The 25,116-nt window shown below is 42.6% G+C and overlaps 1 protein-coding gene across 14 annotated transcripts in view; it reads right to left on the reverse strand.

Moving 5' to 3' along the window:
* Tnc (tenascin C) overlaps positions 1-21,292 on the reverse strand; it is an 84,882-nt gene extending 63,590 nt beyond the window's left edge. For 13 of the 14 annotated variants that reach the window (XM_087660097.1, XM_087660096.1, XM_087660095.1 and 10 more), the window contains exon 1: positions 21,118-21,292. The gene's annotated coding sequence lies outside the window, so the exon portion shown is untranslated. 14 annotated transcript variants of the gene reach the window in all.
* Positions 21,293-25,116: the final 3,824 nt, after the last annotated feature.

Genomic DNA, 25,116 nt, shown 5'->3' on the forward strand with positions numbered 1-25,116 from the left:
AGTAGCTCATGGAATGTGTTTATCTCTTTGACTCAGGCACATACATGGAATATCCTGGACTTGGATAGACAACAATGATTCCATTTTTTTTAAATGCAGATGAACTTGTTTCCATATCGTTTTGGCATCTAAGGTATTACGGCAAATTTTTCTTCTGGCTTACAGGGAAGAAAATTTTATTGTGCTGGGTCAGTCAAGCATGGGGCTGCTAACACAGGCTTCTAAAATGGTCTACAAATTCCTCACTCCTCGTCCCTCCCAACATCCATAAATTCCTTCTTGGAATGTGTCAGGAAGAGCCATGAGCCAGGAAACAACCTTAAGTGTAGATTTGTTTTCCAAGGACATCTGATCCCCTCAGTTGAGTGAGTCCAGGACACTCTGGGTGAAAAAAATAGAAAAAACTTAAACTGACAAGCCAAAGACCCTTCTGAGCCATGAGGGTCTGAATTTCAGCACTGGCAAGTTGTTATCGGTTTGAGATAGGATCATGGGCTCTTAATTGGTGTCCAATAACATGTCAGTGGTACTGCTGATTGTCCCAGAGACTTGTCTCCTAAAAATGATTTGTTCTTTTTTTCCCATTAGAGATGAGTTGAATGATGTGATTATGGCCTTGGGATAGACATAGGCTATCAGAGACCAGTAATGGACATCTCTGTGTTCATACTAATGAGGTCACAGGTCAGTCAAGGAGGCAGCAATAGAAACAGATCTTCACTGGGAGGAACTATAAATGCTAAAATGGATAAATGCCCTGGAAGAGACTATGTGGTGTTTGGGACCATCTGCTCTAGAGGCAGTCAAATATTGTAACAGTTTGACTCTGTTCTTCCTATTAGTATGAACCACAGTGAATTGCAAACTGTCTTTAGATAAAAAATGGTGGGTGACAGCAATTCTTGTTACTTGTTACTATGGCAGTGGATGTAAAATATTGCTTGTCTGGGCCTCTATGTTAACATCTGTATAGTGACAACATCAATACCAGCTACATGTGAGAAATGAGATATTTTATGTAAACCACTTTCTAAGCTTAAAAGAAATTACACCTTATGTAGAGGCATGTTTTCCCACTCTGCCCCCTTTTTTTCTTTTAAGCTTTATTTAATTGTGCATGTGGGTCTGTGTGCATGCATGTGTGTACAGATAGCAGGTAGAGGCCAACTGCTGGGAATCGGTTATCATCCTCCACCTTGTTGGGGGCAGGTCTCTTTTGCTTCTCTATTGCACTGAGCATAGTTTACTGGTGGGTCCATGCACTTCTAGGTGATTCTGTCCCTGCTTCTCTTCCTGCTGTAGGAATGTTGGGATTACATACTGTCATAATCCATCTGGCTGTTTACATGAATCCCAGCGATCTGAACTCAGGTCATCAAACTTACTTTGTAAACATCTTTGCCTACTGAACTATCTTTCTAGTTCCCACTGTGGCTTTATCTCCAGAAGCTTCAGGGAATAGAAAGAGGGGCAAAGAGAAAGAAACAATGAGCTTAAGGAAAAATGAATAGGTTTGGAAAGAAGGAAAGTCTTCTCAACTGTACCTTAAGAATTTATTTTTGGGCACAAAGTAGCCTTTGGCTAACCACCTTCTTCAAACAAGACACAAGCAATCATGCCTACTAGACACATGATCTGATTTTGTTTAAGTGTTATCTAAGAAACTGGTTTACATAAATTATCTCAGTCCTCAGTGTTTCAGTGAGTCTGATATCAGGGACATTCTGAAATCCTTAGGAAAATGACAAGGCTATGGCTCCAGACCTAGGATTCCCTTAGCCTTGCTCTAATTCAGTAGCAGGAACGAGGGAGTGAATGAGTTGGGTGGAGCTCTTTTCTGGGAGGTCAGAACTTTGGCCAAGGCTTCTCTGAGGCTGAGAGCTGCTGCTGGGATGGTTGTCCATGACACCAGGCCAGCTATTTCTTCAGAACAGACTGTCTGTGGTTTAGTCTTTCAAAACTGTTCTCTTAATGGAAAACACTTGGCCCAGCCTCACAGTGCTTTCCATATGCAGTCAGAAATCAGATTATAAAATCGGAATCCCACTTGAGCAAGGATTACAACCAACAGTAGAGGATCACTGAGTCCAGAGGTGGTAAATTAGTGGTACCCACACACTGTGCACATGCAGGCAAATTAATGACACAATTATGAGAAAGTCCAACTGTAGGATTATGCTGCATTAATTACCCCAGATAGCCATATACAATCATCATAGCACATACTTATTTATGGGAGCCACTATGGTAAAGTGGATCAATAATATTACATTGTATATTTGGGATTTACTAAGATAGTAGATATTTGTTATTTCCACCCTATTCAAACCAAGCAACTATGTGTGGTGGTAGATATGTTGGTTCTTATCTTGTATCGGTTACCATTTCTATCTATCTATCTAATAATCACATTATATGTTTTTCAATTCTGCCTTAGTAAAGCTGGAAAAAGTAAAAATAAGGCCAAGGAGATGTCCCTTTGCCACAGATGGAGACCGTTATAGAAAACCGCAACCAATCAAAATGCAGAGTTATAGCACTCAGTCCTAATGGAGATATCTGCAAAACACAGAAGGCTCAGGGGGTATTGTAGAAGTGGGGGGTAAAAAGAGTGTAAGGTGATTGAGGAGGTATGAATCTGTGTCTCTTTGTAGTATCAGGGGCTACACTCACAAAGTCTCACCAACTTGACTCATCACATCTGAGCCAAATAAGGATAACACCAACACATGGGAAAGTAGACATGGAAAGCCTATGAGGCGTCAACTCTACACAAAGAACTATAGGTAACTGAGTAATGGACTGGTAATGGAAGAGGTGGTCCTCTCTGGAGAATTGGTTGTCCAGTGCTAAAAGGTCAACCCTGAAATGTACATATAAGTATATAGTAATAAGGGATGAACAGGCTATATTTAGGAATATACATGTATGTTCATATACATGTATGCATGTACTAGCAATTAGTGAACAAAGAGGCCATGGATTTTAAGGATAGCAGGGAGAAGGCTTGGAGGAAAGAAGTGGGAGGAAGAAATGTCATAATTATATAATAATCTCAAAAATAAAATAAAAATGATAAAAAAGAAATACATATGAAAAGTTTCCATCAATGCTTAGCTCGAGCCCATTGTAATGGTCTCCAGAGAGAAGTATAAGGGAAAGGAACTGAGAGGACTCCTGTGCTAAGAACTTTATAGAATTCTTAATTCTGTATGTCTTTATTCCATCCATCCATCCATCCATCCATCCATCCATCCACCCATTCATCCATTCACCTGCCCTCCATCCATCCTCCATTCATCTATCTATCCCTCTATCCTTATCAAATACCCACCATGTGCCAAGCCTCTAGTTAAGCATGAATGATACAATAGTAGCCAAAACAAACATGTTCCCTCTAATAAGAAGGCTTAAAATGATCTCCCGAACAGTCTCATATGTAACTGTTTGTCAAACCACACATCACTGGTCTAAATGGTCATACTTCCTCTCAAGTGCCTCTACAAACTGGGAAACATGTTACATGGTCCTAGCCCAACAGAAAGGGCTTAGATTCTTTAAAGAGATAATTACTTCTAATTCACTGTGGGCTTCACAGTGTTCAGGACACTGGGGAGGAGGGTCTGAGTAAGAGCTGTGCCCTTTTCCCAGAGGTCATTGTGGAAATGCATGTGGAGACTATGCATGCACAAGAGTATTAGCAGTGACAGCCTCAGTAAACAATAAGGAAAGAAGTGGTATTCTTGGCTAAGGAGCTCGTGGTGGTGGTGGGGTGTTACTGAAGGAGGAAAGGCCCAGGTACTTGCTGAATAGTTCTTTGAAGTTCAAGGAGAAGTATACCAACAAGGATAATAGAAGTACGAAAGATACTGTGTTTTTTTTCACAGCTTGCCATAAGCATTGTAAACACAAGATTCTAAAGTCTTTCCAAGTTACAAGGTAAAAAATTTTATCTTCATTTTGCAGATGAAGAAACTGAGGCATAAAGTTATTAAGTCACATGTGCAAATTGGAATGTCATTTAAGGAGTAAGGATATGAACCCAAGTCTCTCTGAGTCCATCATTGTTCATTGCCTTTTGTACCGGAAGTCAATGAAAGGAGTTAGTATTTGAGAGCAGTGGCCGCTCTGTCTATCCAACCTTCAAACAGCAGGCCGAGGGAACCTATCAGTTACATGTGATCAGAACCTGATGGTGCTTCTGTGGAGTGAAGCAGGTTTTTTGGGCACCTCTGAGATGCTGCAGAATCTAAATTACTTTTAGAGAGACTTCTTGGTGTCTTGAAAGCCCACTTGCCCCACTCGAATGGACAAACTTAATCTATCCTTCAAGAGAAACTAAAAGAACAATCCATTATTGGAAGTTGGTTATCTTCCTTTCTGTCTTCTGAATGAGCACTGCTTAAGGACGATTTTGATGTCTGGAAATGTTACAGGTCTATTTCATACTTATGCTAGGCTGATTTAGTTATGCATAACATATATAGCTAGACTATATAGGGATCTGGGCTTCATAAAGGCAAGTTATACGAGGCATTTAACTTGGTATTACCCAACACTGTACCAAGACTGTACCAAAGGATACAACGAAGCCCAGTTTTAGAATGTTCTTGGTTGTAATGATCTGTGACCTGCTGCTAATTTGCCAATAGTCCTGTCAAACCAAATTTAGCCTTCCACTTAAACTCAAGCAAAATGGCCAACGTTAAATACAAAGGGGATCCAGATATTATATTGATTTTTTTTCCTTTCAGGTATTTGGATGAATCACTGGTGTTATTTTGAGGCTCCTTTCCTCCGTCTCCCTGAACAGAAGTTTCATTACTAGCCAAATTAAATCCCCAAATTTTAATCCATAAAACATTTCCATCTAGACACAATAATGAGATTCATATTTGTGGTTCAGTATCCCTAAGAGCAGCTCTGATGAAAAAATACTAGATCCATTGATACATTCAGACCACAAGCTACCTCGAGATCGTCTGGTTTCAATTTTTGAAATAAAATTTCTGCAGAGCAGTAGTTTGCTCTCCTCTGCTCCTTGCCTAGACATAAAAGAAAATAAGAAGTGGCCTTGACCAAATGGCAACACTATAGATTCCTATAAAATTCTGGAAAATCATTTCAAAAACAAATTTGAATTCATTTCTCCTGGAACAATAGCCTCCTCTATTTTGTATTTCCATCCGATTTTTTTAAGAAATGCAGCTGGCTCTTTCATAGGTCTCAAATGAGGGAGCCAAGGTTAAAGAATTAAAGGTATTTATTCAGGAGGGACAGGTTATGGATAGAGAGCAACACAGGAGCAAGGCGGTGTGAATGCATGTGCTAAATATTTGGCATTTGGAAACTAGAGTGTTTGGAAACCTTTTCTGAAATAACAGTCTTGGTATTCGAATGAGTGGAATTCTGCTGGCCTGAGGTTTGCTCTTAGATGCAGCCAGATAGAGACACTGACAATTACCAAACCCAGGAGGCATCAAGACCGGCCAGCCTTGATGCACTTTGATAGGAGCTGACCCCTGAAACAAAAATGGATCTCTGAGATTGGTAGCAAGAAACCAGACACTATGGAAAACTAAGTCCACTCCAGCTATTAATTAGTGTGCCTAGAAAAGAAATGCAGACACGTAGTGTCTACTTTTCTTCTCTCAAAACGAGATCACCTCAAAGCTACAATAATAACCAGTCCTGATTGAAAACATCTGTACTTTCTGTGCCACATATGGATTAGTTCATTGTTTTTTTTCTCTAAGATCCCTGACATTTCTTCCTTTATTTTCCCCTCCCTGAGGATGGGGAAACTGAGGTCACATAGCTAGAAGAGGAGAAGAGAGTTTAATTTAGGTGGTCTGACTCACCAGTTAGAGGCAGCATTCTTAACCCGAGGTTTTCCTCCAGCAATTTACTGACACCAAAGGCTGGTTTGCATGACTAAGTTCACAGGCTTAACTTCAAAAAAGCCTGAGTTTGGGTCCCCTGTGTCCCCCCTCCCAAGAAAACTGTCAACAGTGTAAAAAGTCTTTATGAAGTTACACAAGAGCCAAAAAATAGAGGTAAACCTTAACTCAGAATTAGGCTTAATTTAGCCATAGCTATTTCCTAACGTGTTGCATGTTGAGGTATTAATGCGGAGCAAAAAGTATTTCCTAGTTAATCATGTTTGGAAAAGGCTATTTTTAAAGCCAATGTTATTTTAAGCCAAACAAATTACACATCTTTCTTTACTTCAGGATTTTCCAGGGTCTTTTATGTGTTTGTAGAAACCTCCAAGAAGAAGATCGTTTAGAGTGTGTTCCCCAAACTTATTTGATTCTTCTGTGTTTGAAGTACGTCACAGGTTGGGTTTGATGCCACACAAGGGCAGCAAGTACCAGGTCAGGACAAATCCTTGACCCTCTTTCTCTTTTCAGTCCTTACACATTAACAATGATGCTATCCCTGGCCAGGACCTGTCTGTCATAAAAGGGTGAAGCCCCGGGATGGAAGAGCTCAAGCAACTCAAATCTAAAATGAGATAAATCAGTATTATTTATTTGGTTCTTGGCCCATTGCAGATGCCTTTTCATCGTGATCCAAGCTTAGGCAATCGGAGGACACTGTTCATATTTTCCTGCTATCAGAAGCACAGGCTGGAGACAGTTCAGCAAGTTATCCAGTCAGTGCAACTGGAAGCTGAAGTAAGGGTGATGCCTCTCATCTCATTCCGCAGTTTAGGCTTCTTTTGTTCTATTGAGTGATTTTTTTCTTTTGAAACCAGTGTATTGTTTGGTTTCAGAAATTAACATTTATGTAATAGTTAAATGCTCGTGTCATTACTGTGAATGCAGTTGTTGGAGTTATGGAGGGAGAATGAAGTTGGAAAACTGGTGTGTGCATGGCGGTTTTATTTACCATTTCGGACTTGAGAAGAGGGCATGAAGTCAAGTGAAGTAAAATGTCTAAGTCTCCTGCAGATCTCTAGAGCTGGTGGAGAACAGCCTGCTCTCCTTCAGCTCGGCCCAGAGAGAAGGCTAATAAATGAGAGGATGGTAAAGTGAGAGGAGGCAGACAGGGGAGTTTAAAAATCAATAGGTCCTGGAAAATTGGGCCTCAGACTTCAGAGACCCTGAAACTTAAAACTTTCTTTTGGAATTTTACATTAACTTGTTGACTTGACACAACTGAGTCCCCTGGGAAGAAAATCTCAACGAGGATTTGTCTAGATGAGGTGTGGGTTTGTTTGTTTTGATTACATTAATTGAGCAGCTATTTATTTAAGCATATGGTGAGGAAATCAGAATATTTAACCAGAGGGAATGGGATTAGGAAAGACCATAGAAGAAGGAAAGGGAGAAGAATGCTGGGAGAGGGAGAGGGACCTGATGAGGGAGGGAGGGAGGAAGGAAGGAGAAAACAGAGTAAGAGAGTAAGAAAGTACAGAATGGATAAAGGGAGAATGGGCCATAGTAGTGTCTGTCAGTCTTCTAAAGTTCTGTCTAGTAAAATGTCTAGTAAATGTCTAAATCTCCTGAAGATCTCTAGAGCATTGTGCCCCTACCTGTGCTGGGAAAACTTATTAGATAAACTTTTATTTTTAGCTTGGTTTATGTGTATAATAGTATATGGCTTGCCAAGGTCACAGTGTCTGGAAACTATATGAAAATCTGGCATACTGATTGGAAGGGTCAGTCAATATTTCCTTAAATGACCTGAGATAAATGTGTTGTAGGATCACTTCTTACTCTTGAGTTTGAATCTGAATCATCTTCTTGGATTCCGAGTTTGAACACTTGGTCCTCAGCTGTGGGACTAACCTGGAGGTTGTGGAGCCTTTGGGAATTCGGGCCTGGCGGCTAGAAGGAGGTCAGAGGGTGGGTGGTGGGCATTGTGGGTTTATACCCAATCTCTTTCTAGTCTAATTTCCCATGCTCCCTTGTCATCCAGGTAAGCAAGCCGGGGCTGCATGCTTCTGACACCTCAGACTGAGTCCTGAGCTCCCTCTCCTGACATCCTGGAGTAAGACTCTGAAACTCTGAGCCCAAATAAACCCTTCTTCCTCTGTGTTGCTTCTGTCCGGTATCTTGGTTGCATAGACACAATAGAGTTCATAACTATCCAACTTTGCTATTGTAGCAGACACTGTCAGAAAATACGCAAATGAGCATGGTTATGTTCTAAAATGAAAGATTTTACAAAAATGGGCGGCTACATCACAGTTTGCTGACCCCTGGCGGAGAATAGGGACCATTACAGTTGCTGTTCTAGACCCAAATAGAGCTGGATTGGCAGGAAAACCAACATTTTGTTATTTACTATAAATCTGTTTTGTGAGCCTGTGGAATAAAAAGGCACCTGTCGCCAATCCTTATGATCTGAGTTCAATCCCTGAGACCAATATGAAAGAGAGAATTGACTCCCCTAAGTTTTCCTCTGACATCCACAAATACCTTTGCCTGCTCGTGTGCATGCGCACCCACGCACATGCGCATGCGCGCACACACATACTTTAAAACAAACTTGTCTTGTGGCAAATGTTATGCTTTAGGTTTTTCATTAATCTTACTAATGACACAATAAGCAAGTGAGCGGAGTATTACTATGCCGACTTGGAATTTAAACTAAGACTCATGGAAGCTTAAGAACTAGTTCGTGAGACAGATGCAGCTTTTGAAGCCTGCCCCTTCAATCCCATTGTGCCACACTGGAATGGCTCCTCAAACAACTTTCTTCAGTTCTGATAAAAGTACAAACTTAGGATTTGAGCTGCTCAGTAAGGGAAGAGATTAGGCACGCAGAAACGATTTCTTCATCTTCTGCTTCCCAGACCCCCTAGCAGCTGTCTAAGTGGTCTCCACATGTAAGTCCGGAAGTATTTGACCTCTGCAGTCCTCTTTGAGCTCTGGCTGGCTCTCCTACTTAGTACGCTTTCTCTCTGGAGAGCACCGAAGCCAAGGTGCACTGTTTGCAAGTGGTTATTAGCTCCTGGGTACATGTTGGCAAATTCTCTTTGGCTTAGACAGGGTTCCAGAATCTGCTGGGGTCTGGCTGGGCTCACTGGGTTCCCTAGCCAGAAAGAGTTGCTAATTGGGATGACACTCTGCATGTCTCTGCCTCTCCAGCTAGGTTTCCTGACCTGGGCATGCCTGTTTTGGCTCAAGTGGGATGTTTGCCCTTTTAACTGTCAACTTAAATGTGTGAGGGCAAATTTACAGTTCCCTTAAGGATTTGTGGAGCCCGGTGCTCTGGTATCATTTCCAAGATCATGGTCCAACACATTTTAAGGCAGATTTCGTATGGATAAGAGTATCAACGGTCTCATCAGATTTGGGATATGGATTCACCAGAGCTGGACAGAATTTCTCAGATTCTGAATTTGATTGCATCAAACATTCTGTGAGTTTCTAATCAAACAGGGATATTTGGTGTCCTAAGAATTGCCTACATTCTCAGTTTCATATTCCATTCTGTTGTCTCCTTTGAAGGTTTTAGGCACTTTTCTGGCCCTTTTTTTTTTTTTTACCACTTCTCTTTCCTCATGGAATTTTCTGGATATTTGTGGCTGTTCCTAACACTCATATATTGAAATCTAACAATATGATACTATTAGTTGCTGGGAAGTAACTGGTCATGTGGATAGAACTCTCTATAGTGGGATCAATGTTCTTCAAAATGATGCCCCAAGGAACCTCCCTGTTTCTTCCAACCTGTGTAGGCACAGCTGTAAATCTCAATCCATGAACTAGGATATGGGGACTCTCAAGACATGGAATCTACTGGTATTTTATTCTTAAGATCAAAGTCTTCTTTTTGTCTCCATACTAACTAGTACACAAAATGTTGCCATAGAAGCCCACATAGAATAAAATAGGAATTTTAGCAATATCAATAAGGTAATATCCTATAATTCATTATTATAATATAATATAACAATATTACCTTATTGTTTCTACCACTTGTCAGCCTTTGGGACTGTAGATAAAAAGACCATATGAACCCTGAATTTCCAAGATGTTGTCAAGTGTTTCCAGACTTACCAGCCATAGAACCCTTTTTAAGTGACTCTCAGTAAGGATCTGTTTCACAGGAGACAATTTGAGTACTGCTTACCAAGTAGTCTTATCACCAACAACTGCCTCAAAAGCAGTGTCAGCATGAATGACCATAACTATTTGTGTCACATGCCAGTTTTTTAAGCAATGTAATACACAATACTATTTAATAACCACAGTGATCTTCTAAAATGTGTATTGCTATATTGTGTCTTTTATATATATTTAGAAAGTTAAAGTTAGAGCAGATATTTTGTCAAGCTTGCACAGCAAACAAAAACATTTTGGACCCAGACTCCTCAGATACCAAAGACACATTCTTAATCATGATTCATTTCTTTCAATGGGTTGTGATTTCCCCCATATACAGAGACAAAGAGATCCTTGTCTTCATCTCTTCCCTGAGACCAGTCATTCCTCCCACTAGTCGGTGATTGATCAATCTTGTTACAACAACCCTCTCTGACTCATTCTCAAATCCACAGACAGATGTCCTCTGTCCTTGGTACTGGCCTTTCCCAAATCCCAAGTAAATGATGGCAGCTATTTTTAGGACTGGTTTTGAAAGCAAAGATAATCCTTGAAGTCTGTGTCCTGACATGGTTTTTTTTTGTCCCAGTGCCCGAATAGCTTCCTGCTGTCATAAGGTGTGTTATCACCCTGCGTAATTGTGACACCAGAGAATGAAACACAGAGATAACTTCTAAGTCTAGGTTTTCCAAGCAAGACTCACCAGAAATGGATTTTTGAGTTTTGGAAATAAGGACTTTTATCAGGTATTTAAGATTAATTTTGAGTCATGCCGATTTTCAGGTGAACCTGGTACAAATATCTTCTTGAGAACTGCTTTGTTGGAAGGGTTGGTCTACTGTAGAATAGTTACAGTTTGGTGTAAGGGATGGTGCAAAAGGACACAGTAGGGGAGCATCTATTGTACCTGGATGAAGTGGTGTTGGAACTGATAACTGAAGAAAGAAGATGATTTAGATGTAAAACATAGAGAATGCCATTTTATGTAGGAGGGAATAACATTTGCAAGAAAAACAAAGTATAAAAGCTATGTGCCAAAAGCGTGGTGCTAGTTGAGGCTCAGAGTCTGCTTGGAGGCCAGGGATCTCGATTATAGGAAACTTAAGGCCTATCACTTCTTTCACCCAGACCCTCCTCTTGAAAATTCTTTATTAGAATATAGAATGTATAGTCTCCTGAGTAATACCTCCTCCAGCTTGGAATTAAGCATGGAAAGAACAAACCTTGGGTAGCATTTTATATTCAAACCAAATGTGGTGGTTTGAATATGCGTGGCCCAGGGAATGGTACTACTAGGAGGTGTGGCCTTGTTGGAGGAAGTGTGTCACTGTAAGGGGTGGGGTTAACCAGTTTTTCCCTGGTTCCCTTTGGAACAAGATGTAGAACTCTCAGCTCCTTCTCCTGTGCCATGTGTGCCTAAAAACTGCCATGCTCTTGCCTTGATGATAATGGACTGACCTCTGAACCTGTAAGCCAGACCCAATTAAATATTGTCCTTTATAAGAGTTGCCTTGGTTATGGTGTCTCTTCATAGCAATGGAAACTCCTAAGAAACTATTACAGTAGTAGAAGACACACCATACTGTATATGGTATAGAAGAAAGAAAGAAAAAGTGATATTCTAAAGTTTAATTCATATGCTGAGAGAGCTAGACTGGTGATAAGAAAAACAAGTACTTTGAGTTTCCACCCGGACTACTTTACCTTTCAGTAAAATATATTTGGTGTGATGGCTAATCTTGTTTGTCAATTTGACTGAATCTGGAATTTAAGCAAGGGGCACTCCCATGAGGGCTTTTCTTGACCAAATTATTGGAAGCAAGATGACCCACCTTAAATATGGATAGCGACTTCTGGTGGCAGCTTACATGAAAGATCATTAAACAAGGAAACTTGTTCCTTTGCCTGCTTGTCTGTGAGAAAAATCCTATTAATTAAGGTTAACATCTACCATGACCTATTAAATCATCTGAACTCAGTGGAGAATGGAGGACTCCCATTAACAGTAGGGCTTCCCTTTCTTTGACTTCTTCTGGGGAGCCCAACCTCTCACACCCTCTACCTTGGGGAAAGTGAGTAGTCCTTGGAAGACCAACAGATTCAACTTCCTTTCCCCACCCCCAATAAGAACCCTCCTCATAAGTACCTGGGATTCCTGGAATGCCTCTCTATACAAATGAGGCATTCACAGAACTTTAAACTCCAGCCAATGATTTTCATTTACCCTGAAAACTCCTTTCTACTCTCCAAGGTCCATATATAGCCTTGGTTCACCCTGAATAAAGCATATGCATACAAACCCAGCCTAAATAACCTTATGGGCACAAGCTAAGGTCCTCTCAGAGAGCTGTTTCATTGTAGACCATTGGAGAAGGCCTTTGTCTAAAAGAGCTGTAACATTAAGACCTACACACCATCCCCACCACCACTACCACACACATACCCATTCTCAGCCAGACTGGGGTCCTGCAGAACCCCAACCATTCCAGACTCTGCTTCATCCTTCTAGCCCGTGTGCAGCATCAGAGGACACAGAGCTACAGCTGAACCCCAAACACATACCACATGTATGTCCACTTTTCTTCTCTGCTGCCGAGGCATTCCTTTACCAATAATAGAAGCAACCTCTTAAGGATTCCAGCACAGCCTGGAGGCCAGCAGAGCTCCAGGAATCCTCCAGGCCTTCAGTACCCATCAGACTGCTGAGATATTCAGTCTTGTGTTCTCAACATTTACCGGATTCTCAGCCTTTCCAGGGTGAGGCAGCCATTGTTAGACTACTCAGACTGCATCCTGTGAGCCAATACAGTAAAACTCTTCATGATATATCATCAGTTCTGCTGCTTTTTGAGAACCTTGGCTGATATTTTGGAGTAGCTGTCTTGAAAAATATTGCCTTGGGTGATATTTGAAAGAAATCAGGTCCACTCAGATGATCTATGGTAATGATCATATAAATGGATTGAGGAGTTAAGACATAGATCACACCTTAGTAGTTGCCACAATTACTGGTTACCCATCGACTGGAGTGCTGGTGGCAAAAGTGAATTTGTTACCTATGATGCCAGGGAACGGTGATATTGGAGTATTAGAGATTGTAGCCAGCTGACTCAAAAATGACTGTATTGATACTAGCTCTCAATAGCCCCAAATTCATCATGATCAAATTGGGTCAATGGACTACTTTTGAAACCATGTGTGGTAGTGTATGCAAGTAATTTCAGTGCTAGGAAGCAGGAGGCTGGATAAAACTCAAGGTCATTTTTGGCTACAGAGAGAGTTGAAAATCAACATCAGTTGCCTAGGACCTGATCTCAGAATACAGAAGGTGTAGCTAAACTGGCAGAGTGCTTGCTGGCCATGCATAAAGGCCAGTGCTGCAAAAAATGACAAAAAAATGAGAAAGTTATAAGATTTAGAAAAAAACTACTTTGGGTGATCATTGTCAAGCAAAATTCATTTATAGAAGAGTGTTCTCTCTCTCTCTCTCTCTCTCTCTCTCTCTCTCTCTCTCTCTGTGTGTGTGTGTGTGTGTGTGTGTGTGTGTGTGTGTGTGTGTGATTGGCTTGGAGGAGGTAAATAGGTTTGTTGAAATGCCCCATGTGGGAAGTTATTAAGGCAGCATGGAACTGAAAGCCTCAGTCTAGAAGCTCCTGAGAAATTCAGCCATCAGATATAGCCTGGAAGAGAGCTGATCCCCAGTCAAGCCTTCAGCTATGATCTAAACCCAGGCTAATGACAACTAATCATAGAAAGTTCAGCTTCACTCACTCAGCTCAGCTATGCTTTGATTTCAGACCCATAGAATCCAGAAGACACTACCTGTGATGTTTTAAATGACTATGCTTTGTGGTAGGTAAGTAAATATTAGAATTGTTAGCTAAATCCACATATGCTATACTATTTAGAGGATAAGACAGTTTGTTTTTCTTTTGTAAGAGTATATATTAACTACAGACTTTTATGTTATCCCTGGATTCTAAGAGCAGAGTCAGGAGACCCAAGATTCTGCCCTGACCCACTGCCAGCTGGCATAACATCTTAGAAAAAAAATCTCTCTTCCCCATGTCTCAATTTCACCATCTTTAAAATGAAGATGTTAAAGTTGGCCAGTGATTTCTATAAACATTTTCATCCTCCTCCTCCTCTTCCTATTTCTTTCTTCTTCTTTTTGTGCCAGAGAAGCCCTTCAGCAAATTCTGTGTCATGTGGAAGTTCCATGCACAAGCATAAATGAAGAGGGGCTTTAGTTGAAACAAGGTTGAATGTGACTTTTGCCTTACCCTTCTCTTCATGGCATCTCCTGTATTATATCTGGATCTCTTTGAACCTGGCCTGTAAGCTCCTGGCTTTGAGGTTGCCCATCAATCAGCCTTTTCAGCGTTGGCATTCTAAGTTCTAGTGAAAGCAACCTGCCTGCAAGAACGCTCTCCTGTAACATCCCTGCTTCCAGCTACTTCTGAATGATTGCCAATGACATGGGCTATTCAAGATGCTGCTGCCCACTGCAGAAGCTGTCTGGCTTCCTGTTTTCCCCAGCAAGCAGACTCCCTCTGCTGTGCCAACATTCCTTCTGAGGTTACCTCCACCAGACTTCCACCTCCATAGGTGACTTTATTATTAGATGTATACATTTTTATTTTTTAAGGTATCCTCATTCCATATACTGTGCTTATACTCGCTCGGTGTTTTCAAGGGGCTCTGACTGGCATACGGTCTAATGCAGCTTTGGGCTATCTTCTTCTGGACACAACCTGTTGCTTCTTCAGGTGACATGCAGTGGTGTCATGTTGCATGACTGCTTGGACTCCTTTAACACGGTCCTTTTATGCAATATTCCGAGATCTCTTATCTCTAGCCTTAACATTTTGAAGAAAACAAATACTTTTCCTAACAGTCTTGAGTCTCTTCCACTTTTTTAACTCAGCAAGTGTTATCTTAACTGTCTTATACACCTGCTGGGTGATAACATTTGACTCTTCCAATGCACAGAATCCACAGACTTGTCTAAAGCCTCTCGTTGACAATTCACTCATCAAGCTAAGCATTGCCTGATTTACCTAATTATCTTTTCAAAATGTAAATATAAGGCTGTAGAGATGGGTTATACTGTCCTTTCAGAGGGGATGAGTTCAATTCTGAGCATTTAAGTAGGAGTGTGTGCACAACTGCCTATAACTCCAGCTCCAGGGATCTGACGCTCTCCTCTGACCTCCCAGAGAAACTGTCCTCCTGTGCACCTACCCCAACAAAGACACACATCCATACACAATTAAACACAAAGTGAATCTTTAAAATATTAATATTTATCTAGCAAATAGCCTGTCATCTCTAAGCTGTTTTGTATGTAGAAGTTTGGGTCAATTCTTTTAGAATCCTTTAGCATAGTGAGGGAAACAAACTTTGTGGAATTGATCCTGGGAAGGAGCTCTGAAAGTCTTTACTTCTTTCTATTTTCTACAAGTAACAAAGGCCTCAGTTTACCTTCCTACAAAGCCGTTATATAGACATTCTGGGAGTACATCAAGGTAATGTGCTTAGGAGTATTTCATAAACGTGCTGAATCATGCATATGCCATGTTGGGAAGTCTGTCCTGCACATGGGAAAGTTGTCAGGAAACATGGACAGGCTGCACAGCACACCTGTAGAAGTCAAACCCTGTTGTATTGGGAACAGCAGAGAATTCACAGACATTATATTCTGAGGGTCTGATGTCTGCAGAAGGCATGCAGACTCTGGGGATAATGAACTCCCCAAGACAGCATGAGCAGAGGCAGGGTGCCGAGCATGGCCGGTGTAGCCTAAAAGCCGTTACCACCTTCTAGGGACTTGGACCTAGGTTTCTGTTAAGGTATCCCCTATCATCGATCTGCATGATATTCAATAAACTACTGATATTGATTCACCTCAGGTCCACACCATTAGAATGGCAATGATGTTGGAAATAATAAGAAATGGTAAAATGGTACAGTATTGCTAGAGCAGACTACATTTAGTGTGCTGGTTAATGTTGATCATCGATTTGATAGGGTTGGAAAATGGGTCTAGAAACAAACCTCTGGGCATGTCTATGAGTCATTTTCTAGATTGCATTAATTGACGTGAGAAGCCTCACCCTAAGTGTGGGTGGCATCATTCCATGCACTGGGGGTTCTGGACTCCATACAAAGGAGAAAGCCGACTGAGTACAAACTCTCGTCATTTTGCTTCTGAGCATGGATACAGTACGACCAGCCAACCCCGGCTCTTGCCACCAGGCCTTCTCGGCCAGAACAGACAGTGTGCCTGCAGATCGTAACCCAAATGAAAGCCTTCCTTCCTAAGGTGCTTCCTGACAGGTATTTTGTCTCGATGACAATGAACAAAGTAAACTAGTGCAATTAATTTTACAGTTATCCATCATCTGCCTGCATCAAGAATAGTTTGGACACATCCTTAGAGATGTTAGCAGAAGCTGCCTTCCTTCCTTTAGGGTGAGAGGTGACCTTTGGCTGATTCTGAAGCAGGCTATCAGGGCTTATGAAACACCTTTGTCTCTTGGCAGTCTGTTTGAGGAAGGCTCAAGGACCAGCCACAACTATTTGAGTTAAAGTGCACACATTTCAGGACCTGTGAACTTCAGGAAATTTCAAACATCTGAGACGACTTGGAATGAAATGATCTTTTAAAAATTTCCACTCACAAATAGAGTAAAAGTACACATGGAAAGGATTTTCCATTCACAACCTACTTTGAGTGTGGGCATTTTGCTTTTGTTCCCTGTTGGAGAGTCAAGAATGGCAACGAGAGCACTGAACTCCAGGTGCCTCTTAAAGTCTAGGAGAGTGTTTTTTAACAGGTGGGTTGTGACCTCTTTGGGAGCTGAAGGACTCGTTCACAGGAGTTGCCTAAGACGGTCAGAAAACAGATATTTACATTGCAATTCAATACTGTAGAGAATTACAGTTATAAAGTAACAACAAAAAATAATTTTATTTTGGGGAGTCACCACAACATGAGGAATCGTGTTTAAGGATCACAGCATTAGGATGGTTGAGAACCACTGCACTAGGAAGTGTATATGGTAGAAAAGAAAAAGAACACAGTTGATTAGATTTAAGGGTCTAATTGAACAAAACTCTGAGCACCGGGGTTGGAATCAGGTAACTATGCAGTGGTCTTTCCTCCACAAGATATCATAGGGTGTGTACAGATCCCATAGAAGGCAAAGCCACCAGTGTGTCTTGTGTTGGAAAGGGTTGGAGTTTGCAGGCCAGTCTCACTATATATTAAGAGGGTTTTCCTTCTTGGAAAGGGGCCTTCATCTAATGTTTCCCACATGTTGACCGTATTTAGACTGGTCTGGGATGGTATTCAAGGGGATTCCCAGCTATATTCATGCAGTGAGAGGTGTTTGAATCATAACCTTTCTCTTTGACACTTTGGCAGCATCTATAGCTTGGAGTCTATAACTGTTCCCTGACTATCTTTAGAGACCGGGGATAGCCTCATCTTTATCTGCTTAGCAGCCCCCTTGAAAACCACACATTCAGCTCTTCTATACCTTAGAAGACGAAGGTATAGCTCTGTTCTCCCTTTCGTAGCTCCCACCCACACAGCCGGGGGAAGTGTGTGCTGATGTCATAAAAATCACTGGGAAGGACATGGCTGCAACCTTGCAACCCCGTGTGTGTGTGTGTGTGTGTGTGTGTGTGTGTGTGTGTGTGTGTGTGTGTATACTTGTCTTCTCTCTCCCCATCTCTCTGTCCTTTCTATCCCTAGACCCTGTCTCTCAGCTGAAATTGGAATGTTTCCGTTTCTAAGCAGTGGGTTGCACTACCACCAGCTAACCTTTCCTGTGCACCATGAAAAACGATAGCTGCCGGGCTCCTCTGTGAAATCAAGAGGCTCCGATGCCAGCTGGAGTCTTCTGTACTCCTCTGGCCATTCCCCAAAGGACACCATGCAGGGTTAGCCAAGCCTGACGTCAGGAGGCAGCGTGGCACAAGAGACAAAACTGTGGGGTTTTACTTAGAAAGTTTGGGTTTGCAGCCAATTCTGACTCTTCTGTGGGAAGACCTGGGCTGAGCTACTCAGCTGCCTTGGGCCTCAGTTTCTTCTATTAAGTAGAACTGTTAATCCATAATTTGCAGTATTAGAAAGTTAAGTGAGATGATGTAGACAGTCTTTGCCATCACTCTGTCCTGTTGTCAGCCCTCACTGTTAGCTATTTTAGGTGAGTGTTTGACTGCCATTCAGGAACTGTATATGGAGAGCCAACTAAATGTTTGTAGCATAAGCTCTACTTTTCAAACCTAAATAGCCTCAGTATGGAGCAGCCTTTGTGCTTTGTGCAAACCAGTTTGTAAGTTCATGGAAATGCTGGAAGAGAGGTGTTTTTAGTTCACTGTGAACATGAGAACGGATAGGATTCAGGGGGTATGTTTTTCGTTCTGTCAGCCTGAGTTGCCTTTCCAAATTCTATTCGGGTTATGTGATCAGGCTATTGCTGTATTTATGGGTGGCCACAGTCTGCCCAGAGGGGCATATTTTGTCAGAAAGGAAGTGCTTTCCTTCTGAGGGCTATTCAAGAAGCTGACACATTGAAAAGAAGCACAGCCTCCAAACAAAGACATGGGTTTATATTCTGGCCCCTCACTTGAGTTCTAAGACCCAATCTCTCTGCTCTGGGCATCTCTTTGTCTCACAAGTACACCCATGGTCCAGGGACACACTATGATCATTTGGTACCATATGCACTGGTTAACTCTAGGCTGGCCCTGGTGGTTACTGACCTTGATTGAAATAACCAACCTTTCTTAAGCCTCTAAAATTTCTGTCTCCTGTTTCATTTAGGGAACTGTCCTTACTCCTGTAGCTGCTGGAGTTCAGAACTCTGACCTGAATAGGCACTGCCTAACTGTGAGCCCTGGAGCTGTGTGTCCTGTTGTTTGAAATCTGGTGAAAATGTTTCAGGGGATGAATAATGGCTTTGGGTCTTTTAACCCCTTGTTATTGCATACAGCCTCATGCGTACCTATCAGAAACTTGTGTTTTGTTCAGAATTTATTAATACATGCCTCTCTTGTTAAAGCAGACAAACATTTGTTTAGAACACTAACCTTGAAAGTATCTGTGATCTAGTAACAAGGTAAACAGAAATGTCTCTGTCTATTGACCTCTTACGATGTGTCAAGAGCCAGTCATATCTATATGAGGTGCATGCCACAGAGACCCAGGAGAGGTTAACTCCTAACCCTCTTTGTAGGAGTGACAAAGCTGATGGATGGAAATCTTGTCACCTCTTGAGACAGGGTAAAGAGAGGCCAAGAGCATGAAACTGGGTGTTTTGAACAAAGGAGGGGTGGGTGATTGCGGAGCTTGACTACACCCTTTTCAGTGCTCTTTCTCCTGCTCACACCATTTGAGTAACCCAGAGGATATTCGCACCCTGCACCAGCTTCTTTCCCCAGATAGGGTCACATTCTTGGAATGTACAAAGCCAAGGCATACTGCCACCCATGCCCTGCGAAAGGCTTGGTTCACAGGACAGGAGTGCTTTCCATCAGCTTCTTTAGAGCGAGCATACTTCTCACCAGCCTGGGTGAGCTTTGTTATATCTCAGGACCAGGTGGTGGTGGGGGGGCAGTTTTCATTTCTAAGGTACATATGGGAAAGCTCTATAAAACCAAGAAAAGGGGATTCACAAAAACAGAAGAAAGAGACATTCACTCTTAATGAGAGCTCCCAGTCCAGTTCACCCTCTGATGCAAAGAATCGGATTCCAAAGAACCGTCAGCCACACAGCAGTCCATAGCCAGGCACCTGAGCCTGTGATTGCCTGAGGACCTTCTGGAGTCAGAACTCTACACTCACATGAAGCCCCAGGCTGCCACCTTTCCTCCTAATGGTGCCAACACAACCCCTTGCTTGTAAAATACATGCCAGGCTAGCAGAGCAGGCACTCTGAGATCAGGCAAGATAAAAAGGGGAGGGTAAGCAGACACACTCCAAAACTGGGTAAGTGGTGCTTTTCACTTCCAGAGTGATGGCAGCTTTGGGCCATGACAGAGATGGCCCAGTTGCTAATTTGATCTTTTTGTTCCTCACTTGCTCTTCACTATAAGGGGAGCTGTTGTCCCCTCTTTAGCGAAGTGGAACCTAAGGTTCACAGAGGTTACATATTTTCCTGGCACATTTATGTTGTGGTGGCACTCCTGGGAATGCCTAAGTCACTTCTAGGGTCAAACCCCAACCTCATAATCCCCCTGTAACACAGATGGCATAGGGGAATCTCTGGGGTCTTTCCGAAGTTCACCAGGGAAGGTGGCTTCCCCCAGCTAGGGAAGATGTTACTGGGATTCTGGGATAAAGTGTGAGGAGGGAGCCCGATTTGGGAGCAATATGGGATTCAGGTGCCTCCAAACCTTCTAACCATGCTCTACCTGAGGTCTGCGAATCAGGAGGTTGTCACCCTGCTTCAAGAACCCAGGGACGTGCCCACGGGTCTCATCTTACAGCCTGTGAGTTGTTCATCTGTGCCCAGAGCTTATCCCCTCGCTCTAGTATCCCAGTTTTTGTCTTTCCCCAGAATGGACACTGAGGATCAAATGGAGAGGGAGGGGAACGAAAGCTGTCAAGTGCTAAGACTGTGGATGTGCAGTTGTGTTCTCCCTGCTTTAATACTCGTCCCACCGCACCATTGCGAGCAAATGCCGCTATAAAATGCTACTTCCCTAACACTCATAAAGGGGAAAATCCACAGGTGAGAATCAACTAGGTCAAAGGTTAAGAGGAAAAGTAAGACTTTTTCCCCAAAGAAAGGCAGAGACAAAAACTTTACCTAAAGTTCCTCTGAATGGTAACTAGTGACAGATCCATACCAAATACAAGACTGCAGGAGAGCAAAGTAGGGAATACCAGGGTGGGCACATCAGATCACACCCGGGAAACACTCTTTTACCCGGCTTGGAAATAAAACAGAAGTGTTATAGTTACAAACCCACACTGTACTGGGCACCGGGAATGCCAGGAGCACACCAGAAAAACCCTGGGAGATGGGATCAACAGACTCACCTATTCCAGGTCGGAGAAATCAAGGTCTCTGGGTGCACCGGCTCAGAGAAGTACCTGGGCGAGTTCCCAAGCGCGCAGTCCCTAGCGTCTCCCCAGCCACTGTCTGTGCCCACCAGAGGCTAGGGTGTGTGTTCAGCGCGCGGGAGAGACGCGTGACAGTAGGCAGGCTGTGGCTGGAGCAGCCAGCTTTGGCTGGCTTATATAGGGAGCTCCTTCCTCTGTAATGGGACGCCTCGCCTCCAGACATCCTTTCCCACTTTTTTTTTTTTTTTTTCAGTTGGTGAGTTAAAGGCACAGCCCTCCCAGCGGAACAGGGTTAGCTCATGAAAGACGCACTCACTCCAGGCGCTCAGCCAGCTAACGGACCATTTGCATACAATTTATAGTGAAGAAAAAAAAAAGTAGGAATTTCAGCTCCCTCCGCCCCCGCAGAGTAGTTGTTAGTGAAGTGTGATTTTTGCATTGCTCCACAAACGCGTATTCTAATTGTGAAACCGAAGCCTTGAGAGCAGGGATGAGAGGGAACTGGATCCTGGCTATGCTCCTGGACTTGAGCAAGCTGGAAACACGACCTGGGCTTCCTTGGGCTCTGGGCAGCAGCTGCGGGGTGGCACCTCAGAGAAAGCCCGAGGGCTGAACCCAGTTCCTGGAAAGAGGAGCTCGAGGAGGGTTGAGCAAAGCCAGGGCAGTTCAGGTTTCTCTTGGCTAGTTTGGAGATAACCCAAGATTAGTTCTCAGCAGGTGGGAACCATACTGGGAGCTTAGAAGAGTGAGCTCTTCGGGGTGCCCAGCTGCCTGGGGGAATCATTACAGATCCCAATGTCCCCCAGGAGTCACTTTTTGACATTGTTTATGCCATATGCTAAGTGCCTTCCACTTAGTAGGGTCTACTAAGTCTGGTGGCTCCTGAACCTCCTGCGCTCCCAGTGTACCTAGGTGCTGAGTGACTTTTTATTTCTTTTAGAGAAGCACTAATACATTTTAAGCCGTAACAACTTCATCTTTGAGGTTGAAGTCCTCCGTTAGTATGTTATATTATCCTCGGGGAACCTGGGGCTAAACTCGTGGTACTTCTGGGCTTGTTTGGGACAGTGCTTGTACCCTGCAATTTAGAGAAGCAGTTTAAAAGCCATCAGGGGTCTGTGTCTGGGAAGCATTAAGACCTCATGGCTCCATGACACATTAGTGATCAGAAACAGTGAGTGAGACTGTCACACTAGTACAGGCACAGCTGCTTTGTTGGACTGTGGAAAATACATCTCTCTGTTCTGTAATTTAGAAGAGACTTATGATATTTTAATTAACAACCAGTATCGGAAATTTCAACTCTCCACTACGGTTGATACCATCCTTCAGCCGTTATCATAACATTTAGTCTCAGTTTCTCTGGTAGAATAAAGCTAGTCAAAATTAGGCTCTCCCTACGGCAGCACTGATTCCAGGACTCTAAGATTCTCAGCTTAAGTGACCCCACCCCACACCCTTCAGACATCAAAAACATCCATAAATAGTCATGTCATAAAACGACTCATTTGAACTTTTAAACCATTTGGGCTGATTCAGATGCTCGTAGCTTTGGGAATTTTTTTCATTCTGCATGTTAGCCAAAACATATTTCAGTGGCACGAGCCTGCCTTTCTACCAGTAGTGAGTGTTTCCATGCTTCTAGGCTTTGCTAAGTAGACCCAGGTTACCTCTTCTCAGTGAGCAAATAAAGTGTTAGGCAGGCACTTATTTACTCCTTGTGTCCCATGAGCTACGCTTATACACAATATATGATCAATTTACTTGTAACTAATTATATAGACCTGAACAAGGCATTTAAATAAGTTGAGAGTGTCTGCTAAAAGCCTGTGTGATTAATAGGGCTTCTTCTAAGAATGTTCCGGACCTGAGATCCCTGGTCCCCAACAATTCTTAGTGTTCTATAGTCAATCATGAATTCACAGCTACCACAAACTGCTTAATCTATTACTGGAAAGCAAAGCCAAATGGGCGGCCCTGAGAGGGGAAACAGCCAGAGATCCTGACACTTAAGAATGTAGCCATCAGCTGTTATAGAAGTGTGTCACACGACACTGTAGACACATCTTTTTTTCCCCATTAATTTATTTATTCACTTCTCATCCCAATATCCAGCCTCCCTCTCCTCCCAATATCCCTCCCACAGCTCCCATCCCTTCCCTTCCTCTGGGAAAGAGGGGTGGGCAGACCCTGGGTGTCAACCCACCCTGGGCACATCAAGTCTCTGCAGGTGAATTTTCCCCCACTGAGAACAGACAAGGTGGCCCAGCTAGAAGAATGGGATCCGCAGACAAGAAACAGATTCAGGGGCAGCCCCTGCTCCAGTTATGGGGAGGGGTGCACATGAAGACCATGCTGCACATCTGCTGGTACATATGTGCTACTTATGCCCTAGGTCTAGCCCATGCTATCTCCTTGGCTGATGGTTCAGTCTCTGCTTTACTGCAATCTACTTGTAAAATGAATGTTCAGCAGGTTATGGAGGCTCAGTCCTTTGTAATCCTGGAGTGAGGATCATCATGAGTCTGAGGCCAGCCTGCGCTGTAGACTGAAACCTTTTCTCAAAGACAAACAGAACCCACCATACAAAACCCACAAGAACAAACAAGGGCAAGAAACCCTTTCACTACCAACAAAAAAAGTTTTCTCCAAAAATGCTGCCAAACATCATAATTCTAGCTATACCTTGGCCTTGCAGTGAGGACGACTGCTCAGACTAGACCCTGTTCTGTTCCCCTGGACTATTTATACTTCTACATCTAGTAATTATACTGAGTGATGTGTTTGTTGTGCTATTTCCATAATGTGCATAATATATTTTGATATTCAGTCTTCTAATGCCTTTTCGACGTTTGCCCTCCATCCCCGAGAGTCCTCTGTTTACTGTTATTTTCTCCTAGTTAGCATTATGTAAGAGAAATATCCAGTGTTTGTCTACCTGTGTGAGTTTAGTTTATTTCACTTAGCACAGTGATCTCCAGTTCCATACATTTTCCTGCAAATGGCATAGCTGTACTTTTCGTTATGGCTGAATAAAATTCCTCTGTGTATCACTACAGCTTTCTCCTCCTCCTCTCTGTTGATGACATGGAGATGAACTGTGAATGGTTCCATGATCAGCATGGCTATTCCAGAATCTCCGCAGTAAGCTGACTCTGCTATTTTAGGCTAAATACCACATGGACCAAATGTCAGCCTTAGTTTCCATCTATTGCACCTCCCCAGACAGGTTTTCATAGTTATTGAATTAATTGAATTCACATTCCCATCAGCAGCATAAAACACCCTTGCCAACAACTGTTGGGTTTTGTTTCCTTGAGGACAGCCATTCTGACTGGGGTCAGATGGATCCTTCAAGCAATTTGGATGTTTGCTTACCTGATGGAGAAATAGGCTAAGCTGTTCCCATGTATTTATTGCTAGTTATTTGTTCTTTTGGGAACTGTCTATTTAGTTCTTTTGCCCATATGCTGATTGAATTTGTTCTTTTGGGTTTTTAAAAGCTTTTTATACATTGTGGATATTAATTCCTGTAAGAAGATAGTCAGTGAGGATTTTCTCCCTTGCCATAGGTTGTTTTTTTCTCTTGGGTAACTAATGCTTCTATTTGCTCTGCAGTTCTTCATGGTCATCCAATGGCCCTCACATTCCCTTTGGAGCTTTTGTTCTGTGCAAAGGGGTCTGTATAGATCATGTGCTCTTCTAGACATAGGACTTATGTTGAAATTTACTTAATCTCCTCATCTCCACTTCTCAAAACCATTAACCACCTGGTTCTGTGATCCAACTTCACTTGGAAGTTTCCTGTAATATTTATCTAATTAAAAATGCTTCCAAGTCAGGTGTGGTATCTTATCCCTTTGACCCAGCACTCAGGAGGCAGAAGCATGCAGACTTCTGAGAGTTAGAGGCCCATTTACATAGCAAGTTCCAGGCCAGTTGGGGCTATGTAGTAAAACCTTGTCTATCTTAGTT

The sequence above is a fragment of the Rattus norvegicus genome, chromosome 5 (genome assembly GCF_021556685.1).
Source record: "Rattus norvegicus strain SHRSP/BbbUtx chromosome 5, alternate assembly SHRSP_T2T, whole genome shotgun sequence".
Lineage (NCBI taxonomy): Eukaryota > Metazoa > Chordata > Mammalia > Rodentia > Muridae > Rattus > Rattus norvegicus.